The sequence below is a fragment of the Balaenoptera physalus genome, assembly GCF_965194825.1.
Source record: "Balaenoptera physalus genome assembly, chromosome: 6".
Taxonomy (NCBI): Eukaryota; Metazoa; Chordata; class Mammalia; order Artiodactyla; family Balaenopteridae; genus Balaenoptera; species Balaenoptera physalus.
The window spans coordinates 101,028,180-101,053,954 of NC_138885.1; the positions used below are offsets into that span (position 1 = coordinate 101,028,180).

Here is a 25,775-nt window from a genome sequence, read left to right on the forward strand (position 1 = left end):
CAAATGAACTTATTTACAAAACAGAAACAGATTCACAGACAGAGAATGAACTTATTGTTACAAGGGGGGAAGGGTGGGGAGGAGGGCTAGACTGGGAATTTGGGATTGACATATACACACTGCTATATTTAAAATAGGTAACTAACAAGTACCTACTGTAGAAAAAAAATACTGGAAACATAAAGTCAGGTGTTGGTGTAGCCATGAGATCAGAACACTCCACTTCCTGGAGTGAAGTCTGTGCACCTCTGATTCTTCTAGGTTCCTTGAACATAGGAAACATGCCTTAGCCATCTTTCAGTTTTCTAAGGCTTAGCACTTAGTAGGTGCAAGAGAAGTCATTCTGACAATAAATGTAATTGAAGTTTAGAGAGAAAAGAGTGGAGTGCTAAGGAATTTCCGCTTTCTCCTAGAACTGGTTCAAAATTTCACCTTCATTTTTTAAGTCTCTGCCAGCATAAACCTATTTTAAAGTCTACCTCTTTTGATAAACGGAGAGTCCATCTACACCATTTATTTCCTCCTGTCAGATTTATATGACTGGGGAGGATATTTTTCATTTGCCTTCTCTTGGTTGTTGGGTTTATTGCATTACAGATGCTTAAGCCCTAAACATTAGCATCTTGAGAGAAAACAATGAGAAGCATTTAAGTCTGAGTTTTCCTTTGATTCTGACAAAAAAGAAAAAAAATCTGGAAAGATGGTATTCCAGAATATTTTTGCTTACTCTTCACTACTTAATCAATACTTCCACCAGCAGCAGGAGACAGGATGTTTTCCTTCACGGTGAAAGTAGAAACTAAGTTAGACAGCATGAAAATAAGCAACAGTATTGTGGAGATGAATGGGGAGGGATAAAATGCGGATTTTATTTGGTTTCATCTTAACTACATTTGTTCTATCTCCATTTTATTGCCCAGTCATTGCTCCATGTCAGTTCAATTCTATTCTATTTTAACTTGAGATATACACACATTATAATGCTAGGCACTTTCACTCAAAAACATTTTCCGATCTTGTCACCAGCTAAATTCTCTTCTTATGGATTTCAAGTTTCCTGTAATGAGTTAGGGATTTTAAGCTCGTATTTTTTAAACTTTAAACATTTTATTAAAAGTGTATTACTATAATATCTTGGTAAGGGTTACCACTTTATAATTATTTCCATGATAGTTGATATTAAAGGCAATTTAGGGACTTGCATAAAGGATGAGGTCACTTATCTAAAAGTTGTGCAAAATTATCAAATTCCTATACAAAATCAGTTGTTATACCATTAAGTGAAATACAATTTTTGATGCGTGGAGTTACTAGGCTCTTTAAATGGGTTTGACTCTTCTGGAGTCATGTTTGTGGAAAATGACAACAATTTGCTTTCCTAAATGCCATTGATTCTTAATAAGGTAATTTGCATCATCTTTTCTTCTACCCTTACGTATAAAATTATTCACTCTTCTCCATGACATTCCCTTTCATATGTTGCAATAATAGCAAAATGATTGAGCATTGACTAGAACTCTGCTAATCATTTTACATGAGATAGGTACTCATTATGCTGGTTTTACAGAGGAAGAAACCAAGGCCCATAATTGTTCATTAATTTGCTCAAATAAGCAGTAGCATTAACCTTCAAATTCAGATGGTTTAACTACAGAATCAGCGTTTTTGACCACTGTTGCCTCCCATTTCTGAGATAGTTGTCTTTGGTGGACACATGAACATGAAAGACATAAGGATTTACATCACAGTTCCTAAAGCAAAGATTTTTTTTTTTTTCTGGTCTGCTGTGAAGGGTGTTCAATTTGATTGACAGTAGCTATCTTTTTTTTTTTTTTTTTTTTTACTAAACTGAAAGCTCCATTCTTTTTTTTTTTTTTTCAAATTTATTTATTTATTTTTGTCTGTGTTGGGTCTTCGTTTCTGTGCGAGGGCCCTCTCCAGTTGCGGCGAGCGGGGGCCACTCCTCATCGCGGTGTGCAGGCCTCTCACTATTGCGGCCTCTCTTGTTGCGGAGCACAGGCTCCAGATGCGCAGGCTCAGCAGCCGTGGCTTATGGGCCCAGCCGCTATGCGGCACGTGGGATCCTCCCAGACCAGGGCTCGAACCCGTGTCCCCTGCATTGGCAGGCAGATTCCCAACCACTGCGCCACCAGGGAAGCCCGACAGTAGCTATCTTTTATTGAGTGTTTTCAGTACTGTAGAGCCATCCTTACAATAGTGCTGTGAGGTAGGTATTAGTGTTTTTAATTCCTCAGATGAGGAAACCGAGCCTAAAGAGATTGCATAGCTTAACCTAAGGAAGTAGTTGTGACTGGTGATGGTAAAGTCTGTAGAAAGCCAAGTTTCAGAATCTCTATTCAGCATCACAAATAGTGACTCTATTTGTTTTGACCTCAACCTCCATTCATACTCTAGTTCTGATGATGTATGTGTAGCTGACAACCACCTACTTGAGTATCAACTGGGGTGCTGGTTAAAAAAGCAGCTCCCAGTTCCAACTGTAGCCATTCAGATTCAGTAGATCCTGTGAGTGGCCCAATAATTTGTATTTTAAACTATTATTCCTTGCCCTTTTTATGCACAATAAGCTTGGAGAACAACAGCCTTATTTAATATCAGGAAAATGTTCATGAGAAAGATAATGGCTTTTTAATCTTGATTCTTACTTAAGTCTTACATATGCATTTTGAAAAATAAGTGGTAATATTGTACTGAAAACTCTTGCCATGTCACCAGTTGAATAAAACTACAAGGCTTGAAAACTCTCTAAGACCTGACTTAAAATTTCTGGTTTCTGATATAGGAAAAATGATGACAGGAGGAACAACTTGTATGCCAGTTGAAAGATCATGGCCTTGGGGCTGAAAGCCCCAGGGAATTAATTTTAGCCAGAGTGGGCAAAGACAGGGAAAAAAAAGTGTGAACTCTGCAGAACAGATAATTCTATGTTCAGTTTGAATTTTGAATAGAACTCTTCTGCCAGCCGTGAGCACCTGTGGTTTTTATTTAGCATTGTGTAATAGTCTCTCAATTGTCCAGTGATTTACCAATTATTTTAGGATTCCTATTTCTTTGGTATTTATCCTCCCTACCTACTGAAAAAAGTGAACAATAAGAATAATCAATTGGGAACATTTTAATGAGGCAATCCAACTCGAAGCTTTGCATTCAAGTATTTGTACAAGTTTGAGGAGGTTATGCCTCCAGCTCTGTTTAACTTGGCCTAATGAATGAGAAAAGATAAAAAGATTGGAGAATTTTTGGTAACTTCGAGCAGCAAAAAAAAAAGTCATTTATAGGGAGGAGTTTATAGTAGAATGCTCTTTGAACAGATGGTTTGTTTAAATCGTTTACAATGCACTACCAAAAAGGACATGGGAACAAGATTATAATTTGGTCTTGATATAAGTTGAGATTTTAGTCATGTTGTAGAATGTCCTGAATGTTAAGATTTAAGCACAAATGGATGATTATAACCCTATTTTTCTGTTCTTCTATGTGGTGCATGGCTTTCTAGACTGCATTGTTCTCGTGAGGTGGAGACTCTGAATATAATTTTCCCTATTTAATTGCTGGAAAAATGTACACTTGTGCATTAGGTCAGCAGCTCCTGGTCCCTAAGGCAGTGAAAAGAGCAAAGTCTCCTGATTGGTCCATGTGATGCTGTCTTCCTAAGGTGCAGGGATTTGTTAACTCTGAACACAGTTCTCTGGTAATCTTATTTAGTTAGGTCTCTGATTACCATTAAATTTTTATATCATGGTTTTAGTTTAGGGCCCCTTGGGTGAAAGTTTAAACATTTCATTAGTCTCAACTAGATCACAAAGAACTATGAGGCATTTTAGAGAATGTGTAATTAATTTTGGAAGATTATATGACAACTCTAAACTTTAAAATAAGACAACAAGGTGTGTGTCATTGCCAAATTTAAAGAGAAAATGTTCATTCATCTTTGACCTTAGAGTCTTTTGGAAGGGGACTATGGTACTTGGAAAGTAGAAGATTAAAATTATTCTGAAGAATGGAGAGAGAACCTGATAAAGTGCTAAATGAATGGCTTTCTACTTAGCAGTCCTAAATTGTGAATAACTCTCTTGTTTTGAAATAGTCTTACGTAAAACTGAAGTAGATGTAGCTTTTTCTTCCTTTCCATCCTCCTGTTAAAACTGGGGTGGTGACTAGAAAGGGAGACTTGTGCACAAGAAATAGCTAATAGTTATGCCTTGATTTTTATTTATTTATTTATTTTTTGAATTTTATTTGATTCATTTTTTTTTATACAACAGGTCCTTATTAGTCATCAATTTTATATACATCAGTGTATGCATGTCAATCCCAATCGCCCAATTCATCACACCACCACCCCACCCCCACCCCCACCGCTTTCCCCCCTTGGTGTCCAAACATTTGTTCTCTACATCTGTGTCTCTGTTTCTGCCTTGCAAACTGGTTCATCTGTACCATTTTTCTACATTGCACATATATGCGTTAAAATACAATATTTGTTTTTCTCTTTCTGACTTACTTCACTCTGTATGGAAGTCTCTAGGTCCATCCACGTCTCTACAAATGACCCAATTTCGTTCCTTTTTATGGCTGAGTAATATTCCATTGTATATATGTACATCTTCTTTATCCATTAGTGTGTCTATGGGCATTTAGGGTGCTTCCATGACCTGACTATTGTAAATAGTGCTGCAATGAATATTGGGGTGCATGTGTCTTTTTGAATTATGGTTTTCTCTGCTGGGATTGCTGGGTCATATGGTAATTCTATTTTTAGTTTTGTAAGGAACCTCCATACTGGCTGAATCAATAGTGGCTGTATCAATTACATTCCCACCAACAGTGCAAGAGGGTTCCCTTTTCTCCACACACTCTCCAGCGTTTGTTGTATGTAGATTTTCTGATGATGACCATTCTGACCCATCTGAGGTGATACCTCATTGTAGTTTTGATTTGCATTTCTCTAATAATTAGTGACGTTGAGCAGCTTTTCATGTGCCTCTTGGCCATCTGTATGTCTTCTTTGGAGAAATGTCTGTTTAGGTCTTCTGCCCATTTTTTCATTGGGTTGTTTGTTTTTTTAATATTGAGCTGCATGAGCTGTTTATGTATTTTGGAGATAAATCCTTTGTCCATTGATTCATTTGCAAATATTTTCTCCCATTCTGAGGGTTGTCTTTTCGTCTTGTTTATAGTTTCCTTTGCTGTGCAAAAGCTTTTAAGTTTCATTAGGTCCCATTTGTTTATTTTTGTTTTTATTTCCATTACTCTAGGAGGTGGGTCAGAAAAGATCTTGCTGTGATTTATGTCAAAGAGTGTTCTTCCTAGATTTTCCTCTAAGAGTTTTATAGTGTCTGGTCTTATATTTAGGTCTTTAATCCATTTTGAGTTTTATTTTTGTGTATGGTGTTAGGGAATGTTCTAATTTCATTCTTTTACATGTAGCTGTCCAGTTTTCCCAGTGCCACTTTATTGAAGAGACTGTCTTTTCTCCATTATATAACCTTGCCTCCTTTGTCATAGATTAGTTGACCATAGGTGCATGGGTTTATCTCTGGGCTTTCTATCCTGTTCCATCGATCTATATTTCTGTTTTTGTGCCAGTATCATATTGTCTTGATTACTGTAGCTTTATAGTATAGTATGAAGTCAGGGAGTCTGATTCCTCCAGCTCTATTTTTTTGTCCCTCAAGATTGCTTCGACTATTCTGGGTCTTTTGTGTCTCCATACAAATTTTAAGAGTTTTTGTTCTAGTTCTGTAAAAAATGCTATTGGTAATTTGATAGGGGTTGCATTGAATCTGTAGATTGCTTTAGGTAGTAGTATATCCATTTTCACAACATTGTTTCTTCCAATCCAAGAACATGGTATATCTCTCCGTCTGTTTGTGTCATCTTTCATTTCTTTCATCAGTGTCTTATAGTTTTCTGCATACAGGTCTTTTACCTCCTTAGGTGGATTTATTCCTAGGTATTTTATTCTTTTTATTGCAATGGTGAATGGGATTGTTTACTTAATTTCTCTTTCTGATCTTTCGTTGTTAGTGTATAGGAATGCAAGAGATTTCTGTGCATTAATTTTGTATTTTGCAATTTTACCAGATTCATTGCTTAGCTGTAGTAGCTTTCTAGTGGCATCTTTAGGATTTTCTATGTAGTGTCATGTCATCTGCAAACAGTGACAGTTTTACTTCTTTTCCAATTTGTATTCCTTTTATTTCTTTTTCTTCTCTGATTGCCATGGCTAGGACTCCCAAAACTATGTTGAATGATGGTGGCGAGAGTGGATATCTTTGTCTCATTCCTGATCTTAGAGGAAATGCTTTCAGTTTTTCGCCATTGAGAATGATGTTTGCTGTGAGTTTGTTGTATACGTCCTTTTTTATGTTGAGGTAGTTTCCCTCTATGCCCACTTTCTGGAAAGTTTTTATCATAAATGGGCGTTTAATTTTGTCAAAAGCTTTTTCTGCATCTATTGAGATGATCATATGTTTTTTATTCTTCAGTTTGTTAATATGGTGTATCACATTGATTGATTGGTGTATATTGGAGAATCCTTGCATCCCTGGGATAAATCCCACTTAATCATGGTGTATGATCCTTTTAATGTGTTGTTGGATTCTGTTTGCTAGTATTTTGTTGAGGATTTTTGCATCTATGTCCATCAGTGATATTGACCTGTAGTTTTCTTTCTTTGTGACATCTTTGTCTGGTTTTGGTATCAGGGTGATGGTGGCCTCATAGAATGAGTTTGGCAGTGTTCCTCCCTCTGCTATATTTTGGAAGAGTTTGAGGAGGATAGGTGTTAGCTCTTCTCTAAATGTTTGATAGAATTCTCCTGTGAAGCCATCCATTCCTGGGCTTTTGTTTGTTGGAAGATTTTTAATCACAGTCTCAATTTCAGTGCTTGTGCTTGGTCTGTTTATATTTTCTATTTCTTCCTGGTTCAGTCTTGGAAGGTTGTGCTTTTCTAAGAATTTGTCCATTTCTTCCAGGTTTTCCATTTTATGGGCATAGAGTTGCTTGTAGTAGTCTCTTAGGATGCTTTTTATTTCTTTGGTGTCCATTGTAATTTCTCCTTTTTCATTTCTAATTTTATTGATTTGAGTCCTCTCCCTCTTTTTCTTGGTGAGTCTACCTAATGGTTTATCAACCATTAGCTAATGGTTGTTTATCTTTTCAACGAACCAGCTTTTAGTTTCATTGATTTTTGTTACGGTTTTCTTTGTTTCTATTTCATTTATTTATGCTGTGATCTTTAGGATTTCTTTCCTTCTACTAACTTTGGGTTTTGTTTTTTCTTTTTTCTCTAGTTCCTTTAGGTGTAAGGTTAGATTCTTTATTTGTGATTTTTCTTGTTTCTTGAGGTAGGATTATATTGCTGTAAACTTCCCTCTTAGAACTGCTTTTGCTGCATCCCATAGGTTTTGGATCGTCGTGTTTTCGTTGTCATTTGTCTCTAGGTATTTTTTGATTTCCTCTTTGAATTCTTCAGTGATCTCTTGGTTATTTAGTAATGTATTGTTTAGCCTCCATGTGTTTGTGTTTTTTATGTTTTTTTTCCCTGTAATTGATTTCTAATCTCAGCATTGTGGTCAGAAAAGATGCTTGATATGATTTCAATTTTCTTAAATTTACTGAGGCTTGATTTGTGATGCAAGATGTGAGCTATCCTGGAGAATGTTCCATGTGCACTTGAGAAGAAAGTGTAATCTGCTGTTTTCAGATGGAATGTCCTATAAATATCAAATCTATCTGGTCTATTGTGTCATTTAAAGCTTGTGTTTCCTTATTAATTTTCTGTCTGGATGATCTGTCCATTGGTGTAAGTGAGGTGTTAAAGTCCCCTACTATTATTGTGTTACTGTCAATTTCCTCTTTTATAGCTGTTAGCATTTGCCTTATGTATTGAGGTGCTCCTATGTTGGGTGCATATATGTTTATAGTTGTTATATCTTCTTCTTGGATTGATCCCTTCATCATTATGTAGTGTCCTTCCTTGTCTCTTATAACATTCTTTATTTTAAAGTCTATTTTATCTGAAATGGGTATTGCTACTCCAGCTTTCTTTTAATTTCCATTTTCATGGAATTCGTTTTCCACCCCCTCACTTTCAGTCTGTTTGCGTCCCTAGGTCTGAAGTGGGTCTCTTGTAGATAGCATATATATGGATCTTGTTTTTGTATCCATTCAGTGAGCCTGTGTCTTTTGTTTGGAGCATTTAATCCATTCACATTTAAGGTAATTATCGATATGTATGTTCCTATTACCATTTTCTTAATTGTTTTGGGTTTGTTTTTGTGGGTCCTTTTCTTCTCTTTTGTTTCCCACTTAGAGAAGTTCCTTTAGCATTTGTTGCAGAGAATTTCCTTTGGCATTTGTCGTAAAACTGGTTTGGTGGTGCTGAATTCTCTTAGTTTTTGCTTGTCTGTAAAGCTGTTGATTTCTCCATCGAATCTGAATGAGATCCTTACTGGATAGAGTAATCTTGGTTGTAGCTTCTTCCTTTTCATCACTTTAAATATATCGTGCCACTCCCTTCTGGCTTGTAGAGTTTCTGCTGAGAAATCAGCTGTTAATCTTATGGGAATTCCCTTGTATGTTATTTGTCATTTTTCCCTTGTTGCTTTTAATAATTTTTCTTTTTCTTTAATTTTTGTCAGTTTGATTACTATGTGTCTGAGTGTGTTTCTCCTTGGGTTTATCCTGCTTGGAACTCTCTGCACTTCCTGGACTTGGGTAGCTATTTCCTTTCCCATGTTAGGGAAGTCTTCTACTATAATCTCTTCAAATATTTTCTTGAGTCCTTTCTCTCTCTCTTTCTCCTTCTGGGACCCCTATAATGCGAATGTTGGTTTCTTTAATGTTGTCCAAAAGTCTCTTAGGCTGTCTTCTTTTCTTTCATTCTTTGTTCTTTATTCTGTTCTGTGACAGTGAATTCCACCATTCTGTCTTACAGATCCCTTATCCATTCTTCTACCTCAGTTATTCTGCTATTGATTCCATCTAGTGTATTTTTCATTTCAGTTATTGTATTGTTCATCTCTGTTTGTTTGTTCTTTAATTCTTCTAGGTGTTTATTCTTTAATTTTTCTAGGTCTTTGTTAAACAGTTCTTGCATCTTCTCGGTCTTTGCCTCCATTCTTTTTCCGAGGGTCTGGATCATCTTCACTGTCATTATTCTGGACTCTTTTTCTGAAAGGTTGCCTATCTCCACTTCATTTAGTTGTTTTTCTGGAGTTTTATCTTGTTCCTTCATCTGGTACATAGTCCTCTGTCTTTTCATTTTGTCTCTCTTTCTGTGAATGTGGTTTTCATTCCACAGGCTGCAGGATTGTAGTTCTTGCTTCTCATGTCTTGCTTTTTAATTTGGAGTTTGTTAGATTAAGAAAGATAGCCAGATATTTAGATTTTCTTGTAGTAGTGTATATTCTGATGCTCATAATTCTGAATTGTTCTATTCAATTAAATAGTTTATATTTAGTTTGAAGTTATTTATTTAAAACTTTGGTTTAGGAGATAGCTATTTCTAAATAAAATATATATGTTTACAAGAAAGTTTAGTACTAAAAATTTTTCCTATACATGGTGCCTTATACCTGATTAACAGTTCTATGAATCTGATCACAGATCTGGCTCACAGCTCAAATGGGAAGATTTTTTTTTTTTTTAATGACACAATATTGAGCCTTAAAGATCACACTCTCTGAGGGAGATCTGCCAAGTCTTCTAGGTTAAACAGGTCTTCAAGAAGATGATCCTGCAAGAACTAATCTCAGTAATTATCAGCCTCAAGTGGCAACCCTCTGAGACTTAGTGACCAATGAAGTTGAGAAAGGTAGGGAAGGGCAGCACCAAGAAGGGAAGTAACTTCAGGTGAAAGATTTTCTTGCAGAGTGGCATGACCACGAGGATCAAGAAGCTCACATCAGCAGGCCTGTCATAATCATCCCCACACTGCCTCAAATGGATGGAATCTTACGGACCCAAAGGAGACCCTAAGAATGAAAAGGGTTTCTCATTTTCTGAAGGCTTAAATTTAAGTCAGAGGTTTGGAAAACTGAAAACTTTTCATGAGTAGGGTGTCTTGAGATTGCAAAAATAACAGTAATGACAATGATAAGTAAGCTAACACTTCTATGGCTCTTACTCTATGCTGGATACTGTTGTAAGCACTCCATCTATAAATCACTCGTTTAATTCTCAGTATGATCCTGTTGGATAAGTAATGTCTTTTTTTATTGGAGTATATAGTTGATTTACAATGTTGTGTTAGTTTCAGGTGTACAGCAGAGTGAATCAGTTATACATATACATATATTCATTCTTTTTTAGTTTCTTTTCTCATATAGGTTATCACAGAATATTGAGTAGAGTTCCCTGTGGTTTAGAGTAGGTCCTTATTGGTTATCTGTCATATATAGTAGTGGATATGTCTTTATTCTGATTATACAGATGAGAAACAGGCACAGAAAAGGCAAGTAGGCAATTTTCCGGAGTTCACACATTTAGTAAGTGGTGGAGTCAGGAACTGAACCAGGCAGTCGGACTCCCAGGTCTATGTTCCCAGTTACAACCTGCACAAGGAACCAGATTCCTAAGATATATTGCCACCAAGGGAAGCTGTGCATGTCTAGATTCAAAGTGGTGGAAGCAGTGGAAACAGGCTATATATCTGGCCTTCCAAAACAATAAAAATTCATCTGTTTTCTGGGAAGGAATCATTTTGGGTTATTTCCTATTTAGGGGCTTCTCGATATCTGTTTCTGGAAGGCACCTGAGGGATCATGCACCAGCTGCCAGTGGCAAAGGGGGATCAATCAAATGATCAATAATTAGCACCATAGGAGCAAGTTCATTTCAGAGTTATCAAAAATGATCCTTTGTTCTTCTCTCTCTTCAAAGGAAAGCCATTGAGGGACAGGGAAACCAACTGCTAGAACTCTCTCTGTCTGGTTTAATCAGACAGTGAGCCACTGAATCAAGCCAGTGTCCTTAGCTGCCCTTTTTTAGCTGCTCCTTGATTGGGCCAAGTGTAATGTGAGTGACAGAGACATGTTGGATGTTCGTGCCACATATTCTGATGAGTTAGCAGTCAGTTGCTGCTGTCACACAGCTTCTTAAAAGGAGCATTAGGATATCCTGTGGGGAAATAAGCAACGTTTCAAATGCCAAAAGGCTGCTTGAGGAGGGACTGCCCACAGTGGCACACACTTGCTTAGGCACACAGCCAGCCCTTCAGTGACTGACAGATATACTGCTCCCTTCATTTGTGCTGGGAAAGGTATGAAGGGAACCTTTGAAGGAGGAGGGACCATGCATAATCATGTCATCTTTCTTTTGTTTAATGCAAATTCGTTATGGAAAGAAAAATGACTGTCCACTCTTGTAACCATTACCAAAATCTACTAATACACATTGCTGTGCATCAGATTTGTACATTTCTAGGATTTTTCCATGGGGACAAATTCATTGGCATTGACTGCATGCTTTTGTTAACTAGAAAGTGTCTTCGGAGAAATAGGCAGTGAATCTCCAAGAGTTCTCAGTGGATCTACTTTACGTGGAAATATATAATTCCTAAGATATTATATAGTAGGGTTAAAACTTACAGTCATAACTTGGGTGTATAGAAATGATTGTTTATTTTTCTATTATTGACTAATTAATCCCTTACTCGCTCCACTGGTTGAAAACTGTTATTCTTGCCACTTAAGCTTAGTTCAGTTATTTCCAGTTTATTCCGTCAAATTCTGAGGTTATCTTTCTGGCCCCATTCTTTGATTGTCTCTGGAGATGATCTGCTGTGTGGTTTATAACTCATCCTGCTATTGGGAGAGAAGTGTCTTGGTCCTTGTTGGCTTCCACTGAGGTGTGCAGCATCTGGTGCTGATGTACTTGGCCTGGCTCTCTTAGGTTCTCTTAGGCCACAGGTCCTCTGAGCACTTCCTTGTTTTTCCTTAGAGGATGCTCAAGTACTCATGGCTGCTTTTTGTGCAGAAAGTGGACTTTGTGGCACTCTAGGAGGCTGCCTCTGGCTCAGCTGTCTAGAGCCTTCCCCAGCCATTGTGCTGGCCCTTGCGCCATGTTGCTTTGGTGTCATGCTGAATTTTCCTAAGAGTTTGCAGGGTTCCCTGGCTATGCTTTGAGAAGCAAAACATTTGCATCCCTGCTCTGGGTGTTTTAATTGCTCTTTTATTCTGGAGTTTTAATCATAGTGGGGTGGCTGGGTACGTAAGTTATTCATCCACCTATGTCAGCGTGCTACAATATGCCCGATCTCTGTAAGCCTCACATAGGGCTCATCTCCTTCTCTCTCCCACCCACCTCCCATTGAAGGCTTTATCTACCTTTTAGTGCTGGAAAAACCTCATGTTTTATCCCTGCTCTAAGTTTTATACTATAAATACTGTGCTGAGGCACTTAAGCTCTGGCTTATTGGGACCCACAAATCGGTTTTCTCACAATAATACCTGAAAGCCTTGCTTTTCAGACTGTTGTCTCAGCTACTGACTTTTAAAAAGCCAGTTTTGAATACCAAAGCTGAGGAATGACATTTTGGTTCTCTGCTGTATTCATCCTCTCCTGGAAGTAAGGAATTCAGTGGGTAGAGTAGCAAACATGAGGGACACCTGGGGTAGAAAATGCATCAGTTACTATTTCAAAAATATTATCCTAGCTATAACACTTTTTTTTTAATATTAATTTATTTATTTTTGGCTGTGTTGGGTCTTCGTTTCTGTGCGAGGGCTTTCTCTAGTTGTGGCAAGCAGGGGCCAGTCTTCATCGCGGTGCGCGGGCCTCTCACTATCGTGGCCTCTCTTGTTGCGGAGCGCAGGCTCCAGATGCGCAGGCTCAGTAGTTGTGGCTCACGGGCTTTGTTGCTCCGCGGCATTTGTGATCCTCCCAGACCAGGGCTCGAACCCGTGTCCCCCACATTGGCAGGCAGACTCCCAACCACTGTGCCACCAGGGAAGCCCCACACTTTTTTGTTTTTTTTTTTTAACTGCATGCACTTAAAAAAAAAAACTTCAGTCTCCTCTTTTATTTTCCTTCTCTATTCTTTGATGACATTGAAACTTCTTCATTACTGGGTAAAGTTCTGTGCAACTGCAACTTAATCCCTGCTCCCCTAAATCAGATTGATGCCCATCTATAGACCATGTAAAATGGGTGCTGACTATGAGGGAGGTGCTATTATGATTTTTCAGATGAGAAAACAGATTTAGAGAGATTATGTCCAGATTCACTTAGCTAGTAAGTGATGAAGCTGGGATTCAAACTCAGGTCTGTAACTTCCTATCTAAAATTTCTAAAGTTGACATTATACTGCCATTTCCAATTTGAGTCTATTTCAAGCTTATCAAACAGACATTAAGCTAAGTTCATCTGAATACATTACATGGAAATTAATTTCCTACAAAAGGATTTTATATGTATACAATTAAAAAATTACATACAATTTTTAAATTTGAAAGAAAATCAGCTCTCTAGTTTCTAATAATTTCAAAGTTTTTGCTGGATAGCTAAAAGAAATCATTATGATTAAATAGTGCTTAGGTAGTTCTTTAGATATAAGCCCAGTTGTCTGGCAATCTAAAATGTGCCAGTAGGTCTTCAAAGAATACTGGAATTACAAATACCAATTGTATGTTTTTCCGTATAATACCTTTGTAGAGAATTTAATTTGCCTGATAGACCTTATATCCATTAAGAAGGAAATGAAAGTAAAAGAGAAAGAAAATAAGAATAAATTATTGGATGGAAACTTCGAATAGTTTTTAGATTACTTCTAAAACTACAATTAAATAGTACAAAATAAATAAACATGAGTAGAAAAGAGCTCATGTAGTATTAACAGGTGATTTCATTGTTTCAAGTAGTAGAAATGTCAGCAGTTGAAATCTGTGATAAATTTATGTCATACTCATAAACACACCAGAAACCCTTTCTTAATAATACCAGATGTCTTTGAATAGGAATTTTTAAAACTCTTGTACATTGAAATGCTGATAAGCTCCAGAGGTGTATCCTACATTATCTAAAAATGAATTACCAATTTTGGATTTCTATTTCCTCAAATCACCACCAAGTTCAGTTACAACACATTGCTAAGGAGTTAATTTTCAAACCAGTGAGTGGAGAGAAGGGCTAGTGATAAGAGAAGGAGACAAAAGCAATTATAACTGGTAAAACTCTCTCCATGTGAATATTGTTTTTTCTATTGTAATTGCTGTGTGTTCCGGAAGGAATGACAATTGCCTAATTCGGTTTGGTTGGGGTAACAGGCATGGGGTTTTAGTAAAGACTTTATGTACAGGACAGCAAGTTTGCTCCAGCATGGAACTGCCATCCTCCTCCAGTGGTGAGCCTGCCACACATAAATAACATACTTAGCACCTGCCAAAACAGCCCCCTGAAGTATTGAGTACTGACATACCTGAGTGTTCTCTACGTTTTACAGCAGCAATAGTCAACTCTGTTCAATTGTAGTGTTAATCATATATGATACCCTGATTCCAAGGTGGATGTGTTGTACCATCCATTTGTAGTAAGCTACCACATTTCCCTGAATGGTGTTTCATTTTATATGAAAACTGTAAGACAGCAGTGATTCTTTTAGGATCAGTGGTGATGTGATTCATCGGGTACTGTTGACAGATGATGTGCTTGTGTTTAGTCTGGTCTTGCACTGAGGCTAGAGCAGTCTGTTATCCTACAAGACACATGCCGTTTCCTCTTCCACACTACTATCCAGTACTACTAATCTTTGCAGGCTGAAAGAACAATACAATAGCAATCGGTTCTCTTCCCGTAGAATATGGGTGCTTTGATCCTCCTGGCCTGGGGGAAGGCAGCATAATTCACAATCCTTTTTTAAGATCCTCTTTCATGATCCATTTCTGTTTGTGGCAGGATCTGAAATAACAATAGAGATTGTATAATTATATAATGAAATTATCTTCCAAATTAATAAGGTGCTATTTTCAGATTTCTTATCTTGTCTCATCTTGTCTCAATATGCTATTTAAGTCCTAAAGGCCATTGTAAATTTTACAGGAGCCTGGATTTCCTATAATAATAATAAAGCCTGTATCCTTAATTCTTTCCATATTTATGTATATATGTATATAATGATGCCACACTCGAAATGTTCAACTTTTGTATATTAAAGACTTTATAATACAGCCCAATAGTGAAGGTCATTTGATCTTCGAAAAAAATCAGGAAAACAGAATTTTATAGTGGCTAAACTAATTCATTATATTAAAACAAGGTATCCTTATGCATTTAAGTAAAGATATGCATTTTAATTTCAATAATTAACTTTGCATTCTTTTATTTTTTAATAGAAATGATCTTGTCTCAAGGAACTATTTTTGGTTGTGTTAGTGTTCTTGGGAGAATGCCATTGATCCCTGTTTAATTACTACTGCATGATTAAAAATCAGTCCAGTGACATCTGGTGAGGATGGTAGGATGAATGTTGTGCAATTTATTAACTTTCAACATTACCCAATACATATGCTTGCATTCTCTTATAATTTATTATAATATATGAACATTGCAGATAAAGTAGAAAATAAAAAACATTACATATCATCATACTCTCATACCACCATTTTTAGTATCATATATTTTGTCAACTTAGCAACATGAGGAGTGCATTGCTGTAGCCTCAATGTGAAAATTAAAACATTATGGATAAGGCTAAAATCTTCTTTGACAACACTCCTCTCTATGCAAAAACTCTTCCTGCTGCAGAGAAGAATATTATTACCAGTTTGATTATATCCTTTCAGACCTTTTTCCAGTTGTTTACAGACAAAAATCACATGGTGTTCGTTTTTGCCTCTGTGTGTTTTATTAATGTTATACGGTAGGTATTGTTCTGTAAATTGCCTTTCTCACTCCCCAGTATGGCTCAGAAATCTTTCTATCTAGGCCTCAGCACTAATTAGTAGGGGAATCTTGAGATGACAACTTAATTTTTTGTGCCTCAGTTTCCTCACACATAAAGTGAGAATAACAACGGAATCAGCATGTCAGCCTTGTTGAAGGATGAAGTGGGTTAACACACATGAAGCACTTAGAACAGAGCCAATACACAGAGTAAACGCTGTGTCAGTATTTGCTCTTTGTGCGTAAAGATCTACTTTAATCTTTTCACCTGCTGCAAAATATTCCACAAAATTGACACACTCTGTCATATCTCCATTAGATATTTTGAAGTAAGGTTTGGAATTACCCAGAGAAGGCTCAACTTTACAAAAAAAATGTAGCTTATTTTTTTTGTTTTTATGACTGATCTGATCTATTTCACCTGCTAAAAATTAAACTTTAAGTCTAATCTGCTAAATGTTGTATTGCATCCAGTGCTGCAATTCAAACACTCCTTTTAGGTAACTCTGTCCCTGCTTGGTTGACCTATGTAGATGCTCAATTTTTCCACATCCCATCTGCTCACCCTGTTCCTCTTCAAGGTGGCATCTGGTTGTTTGGCTTACATGATTTGATGGTGGAGAAAGGAAGGGGGCCCGGACTGATGTAGTGTCTCTGGATCCTTGTTGATATTTACAGAGGGACTGAGCTGGTCTGCTCTCTGTGCTGTCTATCATTTTGCTCATGTTTTAGTATTTCTCTAGATTACATACTGAGAGAAGTAATTACCATAGAGTATGCACATTTTACATTATATATTTTACGATATAATAACAAATTATGCTACAAAGTGGCTAGACCGACGTACACTCACATTATGAATGACTTGAGAGGATCCTTTACTCACCAGTACCCGACATTTTACATAACTTATTCCACTTACATTCTCTCAACAATCCTCCACAGGAGGGATTCTTACTCCCACTTTATATATGAAAACACTGAGGTTCAAAGAGTTAAAGCAACCTGTTCAAGGTCACACAGATAGTAAGCGGCTAATTTGGGAACCTTTTTAAGCGAAGCATAAGACATCTACTATTTAATCCCTCCATTCCAGAAATCTGTCTCTATTTTGGGTTAAACTTTATGATACTGATTACAATTGTTTTCTCATGTCCTAGTTAATAATCTATGATAAAATGAAAAATGATATGCAAGGACGGACAAATGATGCTATTTCCTTAGTTAGCTCAGTTTAAACACCTATTTACTGGTCAAAGGCAAATAGTTGACCTCACATGTTTTTGACTCGCAGTCATTAGTGATACAGAAGAACACAATTCAGTTGGATGAAGGGCTGATCTGCAAGTAGGTTTAGCACTAGGAATTGTGAGGCCTGAGGCATAGCCCCAAGACTCTAATCATCAGGGGTGCACTGGTGCAGAGGCACACACACCTTCAGAGTCTATATCACCTGCTATTACAAGCATCTTTATTGAGACTGACAGAAGAGAATTCCTCAGGTCAGAAAACAGAACTCTTTCAGCTGGGTCATGATATTTAAAAATCTCTCTTTTGGTCTCTTGCCTGGCCAAACTCTCCTCGCAGAACAAACTGTTGGATAATGAAACATATATACTGTAGTCGGAAAGTGCTGTCCTATTTACAGCACCCACTTCAGCCCGAGGCACATCTCTGGCTGCTCCATTTCTATCTATAAGTTAAAACAGTGGCCTCGGCAAGCAGTACACTCTGTACAGCAGCTGCAACTCGTTATCGGCTTTGTCCAGAATAACAAACAGAACAAACACATTTTGCAAGGGCTTTTTCCCCCTCTTATGTAGAGAAGGAGGAATTAAGCAATCAGTGAAATGCTGATTGATCAGTTGTGCTGACTTAGAGAAGTTCAAGGCCGCATTAGTACTATTAACCCCTGAAAAACAACAACAAAAAACTTTTTAGAACTTTCTTTGAACCAATATTTATGAGCTAAAAAGTTATAAATTTCCCCAAAGGGAAAAATGGGAAAATATTTGTGCTTCACTTAGCATAATTTACTCATCCAGATTGCTTTGTAATGTAATGATGGTTAATTATTTTTGTAAAGAGAATTCATGTTATTTGGCAGATGTCGGTTGACCACAGAGTACTGGAGTTGCATGAACTGAAGGGTGTAATGAAAATCAATTTTAGCAAACCACCCCATTCCTATGCCTTAACTTTGACTTCAGCCACCAACTCCTGTGGCCACATTTAGACCTCTCTTTACCAGAAATTGAACCACCTCCAAAATTCAAACATCCCTCTTTCCACATACCCCTTCCTTATTCTTTGACCTCATGCACTCAGGTATTCCCACTGTTAACAGTTTTTTGAGCATCTCTTTTTTTTTTTAATGTAGCTTAGACTAGGGTCTACCATTATAATCGTTCCTTTGCAGATATTCTCAACTTCCCTACCCTTGTTTCTCTCTAACTGAACTGGCAAAACTCAGACCTTTGGTGAACAATCCTCCATCTCCATGCCTGTATTCATATATTTGAACATGGCTGGAGAAAACCACATACATGGACATTCTGGTGTCGCTATAAATTCATGATCACCAACCTCAAATGGGAATCTAATACTACTGGATCTCCTGCAGTGGTTCTTTAATGAGAACATGATCTGACTCTTCACAGGAATTATTTTAAACCTTTCCATCCTCAGTTAAAAACCATGCATCTTACTTCATTGTAAAGTAGGAACTATCAAGTGACCATGCTCTCATCTTTATACCACCAAGTCTACCTGTCTTCAGCTAGAGAAGGGATATTTCATACATCTACTCCTACTGCCCTCCTGTTACAATGGTGGAAATGTCCCCCCTCCTGTGAGTCCTTTTCCATGTTCTCTAGATTTCATCTTGACTCTCCCAAAGTCATCACCTTTTGGTTATACTCTGATGCAAATTTACCCCTCCCTTTCAGATAGAGCAGTCTCATCAAGTGCAGATATGCCCTGGTCACTTTCCATTTACACACACACACACACACACACACACACACACAGCAAATAAACTCTCCCTTGCTTCATGTTCTCATCCAGTTTCTATTATTTTACTTAACTGCTTTTTTTCCCATGTTGTCTCCACTTCTTTATGTCCCATTCACTCTATGCACTTCAATCTGGCTTCTCCCTTCACCACTAAAGTTAAATTAAATATGTGTTCTCAGATAAATTCTAGCCTTGGCCAGATCCACAGGGGAGAGCTCTGGAGCACAAATCACATGGCAGAGTTGTCTGCTCTTGAGGGAAAGGAGTTTGGTCTTTCATGACCCTATGATGGAGCAAGGCAACATTGTCAACCAGGGCAACTCTCTGGAAAAGGTGTCAGATGTGACTGATTAGCAGCCAGCCCACAGTGGCTGGGAGATGGATATGCTGGCCTGGTAGAGGGTCTCTGGGGGGGCACACAAACAGGTCTGCCACAGTTAGCTTTTTGTGTGGACTTACCTCATATGCAATGCATCCTCTCTAAAGCAATCCGATTCATCTTTTTATAATATAAACAAGATAATTTAACTTTCTTTGTGCTACAGACTGAATTTTTATGTCCCCCTCACCCCCCTGCAAACCCACCCAAATTCATGTGTTGAAGCTCTAATCCCCAGTGCCATGATATTTGGAGATGCGGCCCTTGGGAAGTAATTATGTCATGAGGGTGGATCTCTCCAGATGGGATTAGTGCCCTTGTAAGAAGAGACACAAGAGAACTTGCTTCCTCCTTCTTTCTGCATTGTGAGAAAAATAGGAAGAGGGCTCTCACCAGAACCTGAGCGTGCTGGCACCCTGATATCAGAACTTCTAGCCTCCAGAATTGTGAGAAAAATAGGAAGAGGGCTCTCACCAGAACCTGAGCGTGCTGGCACCCTGATATCAGAACTTCTAGCCTCCAGAACTGTGAGAAATCAATGTGTGTTGTTCAAGCCACCCGTCCATAGTATTTAGTTTAGCAGCCTGAGTAGACTGACACCATGTTGAAATCCCTTGGTGGCTTCCTATTGTACTATGAATGATAAACCTACACCTTAACATGTCCTACTAACCCCTACAGGAGCTGGAGTCTATCTCTCAGATCTCTTCATGTCATACTCCTCCCTTGTTCAGCATCCTTTTATCCCACCAATCAGTCCCTGGAAGGTATCATCAATTCCCAGCTAAGAGTCTTCACGAATGGTGTTCCCTCTGGCTAGAATACTTTTCCTCTAACATTACCCATTTAATTAATATGAATCATTCCATTTCAGCTTAAATATCACTTCCTCAGACTGTTTCTAACCATCGAATCTAAATTTTGTTCTCCACTATTATTTTCTAGCTAAATACCCTGCTTTTCTCCTGTAGAGTTGTAATTATACACTGTAATATAATTTGTAATTATATGCTATGTGATTAATTACTAAACTGTCTTAATACACTGAAAGCCCTGATTCATTCATATTTGCAAACATCTCCTATGAGGTATCATGAGGTTTGGGGCCATGTCAGTTCACTTCATCATTGCCTAATGGAGTATTGGGTATGTGGTAAAATATACTCAACTTGTTGAATGAATAAATGAATGAATGGATAAATGATGAATAAATTAGACATACAAAATCAGAGGATCAAGAAACACTCACGTGTTCTCTGGTTATCCCTTAACAATTCTATTAAGGCTATTAATATAAGGTCATTTGATGTTTAATCAAATTGATGTTCTTTTGTGCTCTCTTCTGAGATCATAGCCTTGGTAGATATTCTCTCATTAACTCACACATCTCTGTCACTTATGTGGCATTGACTTGCCCAGTTTTTAGAGAAACTAGGATATTGAAAGGTTAATTGACTTGGCTAAGAATAGAACAAGTTTACAACAGAGCCAGGGATAGAATTTGCCTCTACTTCTTAACTAGTTTAGCATTTTGCACACTTGTTAGTGGTTAAAGAAAACATATTGGGAATATATCCACATCATTAGGTTTGTAAAACTGGAAAATTCCTTCTGAAATGTAGTACTATAAATATTCCTTCTCTGCACATAGCACATTTGATGAGATACACCTTTAGGCCAAGAACTCTTTTTTTCATGGTCATTAATCTTTCTCAATTTCCTTATGAGAAAATGATAAGGACAAAGGTTAAATAACAGTCACTGTGGTAGAATTAATTCATGTTACAGCTTCATTCTGGGGCTTTGAGTTGACTTGTATAAACAGTTATGTTTTTCATCCTCATTTGAAGAAAGGTTTATACACTTAATATTAAAAATCCTAATTCTGCTGATTGCTAAGACTTTAACATATGGAAGGAAGATTAATAGGAACCAGAATGCTTTGAGTCCTTCTAGGGAAACATTTTGTGTAACCTTTTACTTAACTCTTTAGGTACGATTCATACACGTAAATATTACTTAAAATATGTTTAAAGCCATAAATTATTTTCAACTGGCTTTAACAAGAATTTTCCTCACATTAGTTTGAGTGTATAGATAATCCTTGAAGTAGAAGAAAAATGACATCAGCCTTGAAATATAATTGCAAATAAAATTGGAGTGTATTTCTGCTGGTTAAGTCAAAGTGTGGTGTGATATTTTGAAGTATAATATATTAAGTATGTAAAAGAATGGTTGTCATATTTCACCTTGAAATTTATCAAGATATTTAGGAATGTATTTACTGAAGAAATATGTTAATTTGAAGAATTTTTTTAATTGAATTAAAGTGTCTAGTACTTTTTTATTTTTTTCGCCCTCCCTACTAATTCTCAGTCAGGTGATCTGGCAAGGCCTCTAATTCTATTGGTATTAGAATATAACCTGTCTCCTGGACTTTGGAGCCATGTATTTTCTTCAGAGGAGATAAGGAAAAGTCTCTTATCTTAGGTCTGGAAGAAGCACAGAGTCCAGTATCAAGGTAGTGGAGTAGTTATTTTCCCAGACATAGCACAAGGTTTTCAAGCCTGAAGAAAGAGATTAATCTCCTTAAAAAAGGACTTTGGTGACTTGGGCCTGGACATGGCAATCCTGTTTCCAGCCATCCTGTGTATAAGCTTTAGCAGTCAAAAGTTTGTTTGTTTTGATTTTGATGTGGCTCATCTTTTCTTAGCTGCTCATATTCAAGATTTGGAAAAGAAGGAACAGTGGTGAGCTGAGTAATTCATTGGATTCTGATGAGGCGCTCTTGAGAAATTTTATTATTCCTGAGTTTTAAACCCTTGTAACTTTAATATAAATTGGGTATGAGCCTTTACTTTTTTCTCTACCATTTAGTAATTAAATATATTTTGGTATTCCTATTGAGTGTTATAGTAGCTATACATTTATAATTTCATGGGTGTTTGGGATTTTATTTATTTTAAAATTTGCTATTTTTAAATATTAGGCCTTAAGTGTTTATAATTCAATATTAACCTAAACTTATTTAAAATGCGTTTTATCATAAATTTCTCTTTCATGTGTTTTTCAGAAAGCATTTGGTTTCTTAAAGACATTAATGTGAGAGTTTATGGTTTATTCCTTGTTCTTTGTAGTTACATGTGGAGTGGATATTCAGTTTTCTCTCGTTAATTAGTTCAGTGTTGATCACTACACCCTTTAGTCAGAATTGGCTGGTGAAGAAGCGTTATTCTTTTTGTTCTCTTGAGAAGTTGTTGGATCTGAAGTGGCTTCTAAGGTGTGGGTCAACTCCTTTGGAAAGTGAAAGATGATATGAGGGGTTTTTACTTCATAAAGTGCATTTCATCCTGGGAGTGCTGCTGGAGAGGAATATTGATTTGGAATGTTATGCTTGGGTCTCACAGGTCTTGAGTTTCTTAGGTCTTCAGTTCTTTTTGTTATTCTTTATTGCTCAGTCTTGAGAGTAGAAAATAGATGTCATATCTCTTTTTAAGAATAAACCTGAAAGGCTTTTCAAGAGTGAGCTTTTGGGGGACAAGTCTGTGTTCGAGTCTTATTTCTATTCTAAGATTTAGCATTGTCCTTGGCATATAAATGGCCTTCAATAAATATTGAAGGAAAGAGTTATGGCCTATGAGAGGTCACAGTTGCTACTATTTCCAATTTTTTCATATAAAACGGAGACAATGGAGAAACTACTTTGGATCACACAACATGAATGATGTATAAAAGAGCCTAAAATAGCGGAAAAGAGTATATATTGTATTTTTAGCTTTATACTGTAGTCAAGAAGCAATGTGGAGCTATTTAATGATTTTAATCAGGAAAATATATGAAATAAGAGTATGTAAATAGCAACTTAACTATGGTACAAACAAGATGTAGATAAAGTTCGTGAAGTAGGATTTCACATGGCTTTGAAGGATTGACAGGATATAGAGAAGTTGAGAAAATTAATCTAACAAATGTACAGCCTCACATTTCTTCATCAAGTAAAATACTGCATCATCTTATGTTGGCTAAATGATTCACAATCTGTTTTGTTAATTATTCCTTATAGTTTTCTTTATCAACTCAACTTTATAAAGAGAAAACTTCAGTTGACAGAAGTTGTGTGGTCTTTGACACCATTGGCAGTGTGTCAAGTCACTGTGAGATTCATTTACATATTTTAAATGTATAGTCTTATAATCACACACTCTTCCTTTGACTCCTCTTTTTTTCTTGTTCCTTGTACTCGTTCTATCATGTCCTAAGCATTTTCTCTGGTGAAATTTGTGTGGCAGGATGAAGAAAAGAAGAGAAAAAGGTAATCAGAGATGGGGAATACTAAGATGCCTTGGATTCTAGCTGCTGGCCATAGCTGAAGGTGGTAAATGAACATCAGTAGAACTGGACCCTCCTATTACTGAATGGCTCTAGTCTTGGCCAGGAGTCAGTCTTAGCCTTCAGTGTTAATTTTTTTTTTTTTAACACCTTTATTGGAGTATAATTGCTTTACAATGGTGTGTTAGTTTCTGCTTTATAACAAAGTGAATCAGCTATACATATACCTATATCCCCACATCTCCTCCCTCTTGCCTCTCACTCCCACCCTCCCTATCCCACCCCTCTTTTGCATAGGACTTTGCTTTTATTTCTTATAGTATCATTGTGAAATAGCTGTATGTCCTACCTTCAGTGTTCAAGAGCCATCTGGGCCCGTTACCGTCCCTGTCCTACATCCTTGTGTCTGCCCAGGAACTGAGTCAAAGACTCTACTTATAAACTGCAAGGACTGAAAATAACAGCTAAAAAAATGATGGTGCTTCATAGATGTATTTGGTCATTTTTTGTCAGTTAACATGATAAACAATTTTTATTTAAAGGTAAACATTATTTTAAAAGAAGTGTTTTCTCTTTAAAAGACTGATTTTCATTGAAATTGATTCTGGTCTCTAAACAGAGAGTTAAAGGCAAAGACAATTTGCAAAATATGCAGCCAATTCAGGATTTTAATTTTGAGTCATTAAAAAAGTTTATTCTTGGATTTGAGTTCTGTTTTCTCAGTTCACTGTGATATTTCAATTGCTTTTAAGTATTAGCAAGATATGTATCGGGATATCTTCACAATAAAGAAATTTCTAATTTTTCTTATGCTGTACATTAAAAATGAAAGATGAGAGTTATGTAGTCTAGTGGATAGCAATTCTTTTCATATAATGTTAACAGAATGGTCATTAGATCACAGGTGCTCTGATTTGCATGTGAACAGGGAAATTAAATGACACCCCTAAAAGAACTTTAGTTGAAGGTTTCAGTAATTTTCATTAGCTATTAATTCTTCAAAACTTATATGAATAGAAAAATAAGAAAAAAATTGTCCTAATAAAAGACCTGTCTTTTATTTAAAGGTTTATCACACAATAATTTATCTAAAGGATGTATAATTTTACTATTTGCAAATTTGGAGAAGAACGAGATATATTTTTGAGAGAATCCTTGGTTTGTGTTGGGAGTAGCAATAATTTATAACTAATCTATGTCCTAAAAACTCTCTTTGTTTTGTTATAATAAAGAAGTATTGATTAATTAATCAAGTAATAATTAATCCAGTTAATTAATGGTAGAAAAACAGACATGTACGGACAAGTGACTTTTTAAGTCAGGGTCTTTAATAATTTGAGGAATGCAGTCACCAATTTTAGTACAAATATTTTCTAATTTGACAACCCTTTTTTTTCCAAGTTACATATTGGTGTCCCATCCATAGTAAGTAACATGGTGATAATACTTCTTCCTTTATACAACTTTATTTCTTTCATTTGTCTTACTGTTTTTTACAAAATGTCTAATCATTGCTTTTGTCGGATTTTTATTATTACTGATTAACTTCAACTTCTAATCCCATTCAATTAGCTTTTAAAAACAAATTTTTGAAACCTTGACACAGTCTGCAACTTTTTAATGCTCAATCCCGTGCTTTTTCGGTCTGCAAAGCTTTCAAGAACGTTCTCTTGAAATAATCAATCCCTTGAGTCCAATAGCAACAACATTATATATTTCCCTTTTCCTTTCAGCTGAGGATGATCTTGATTAAGTCAAGTAGAGGATAAAAGTAAATGACATCAAATAAACAATACCAGAATAAAACACTTAATTCTTCAACACCCCAGGGAATGTCAGCAGTTAAAATCCAAATAGGCATTTTTGACTGTTAGCAGTTTGTAGCACTGAAGGATGAAGATTTTTTTTCCTCCTCTTCTTTCTCCACTTCTCTGTCTCCTTCTTGTTTTTCTTTTTTCCCTCTACAGCATTACTTTCCTCCAAAATTTTTTAACCTTGATAAAATAAAAAAAGGCACCCCACCTTTCAATGACCCAATTTAGGAATCTCCAAATCTGGAAGAAGAAATAGCTGTGTGGTCCATTCATGGAAATTTGCAATACTAGTTTAGAAAGATGGAACTTTACTGTTTGTGAGAGTGGTG

The 25,775-nt window shown here is 36.6% G+C and overlaps 1 long non-coding RNA gene across 1 annotated transcript in view; it reads left to right on the forward strand.

The window, feature by feature from the left end:
- Window positions 1–2,167: 2,167 nt before the first annotated feature.
- LOC309663438 overlaps window positions 2,168–25,775 on the forward strand; it is a 237,947-nt gene continuing 214,339 nt past the window's right edge. Inside the window, exon 1 of the long non-coding RNA XR_014265274.1 lies at window positions 2,168–6,965. This is a non-coding gene — a long non-coding RNA (uncharacterized lncRNA). The remainder of the gene's footprint in view (window positions 6,966–25,775) is intronic.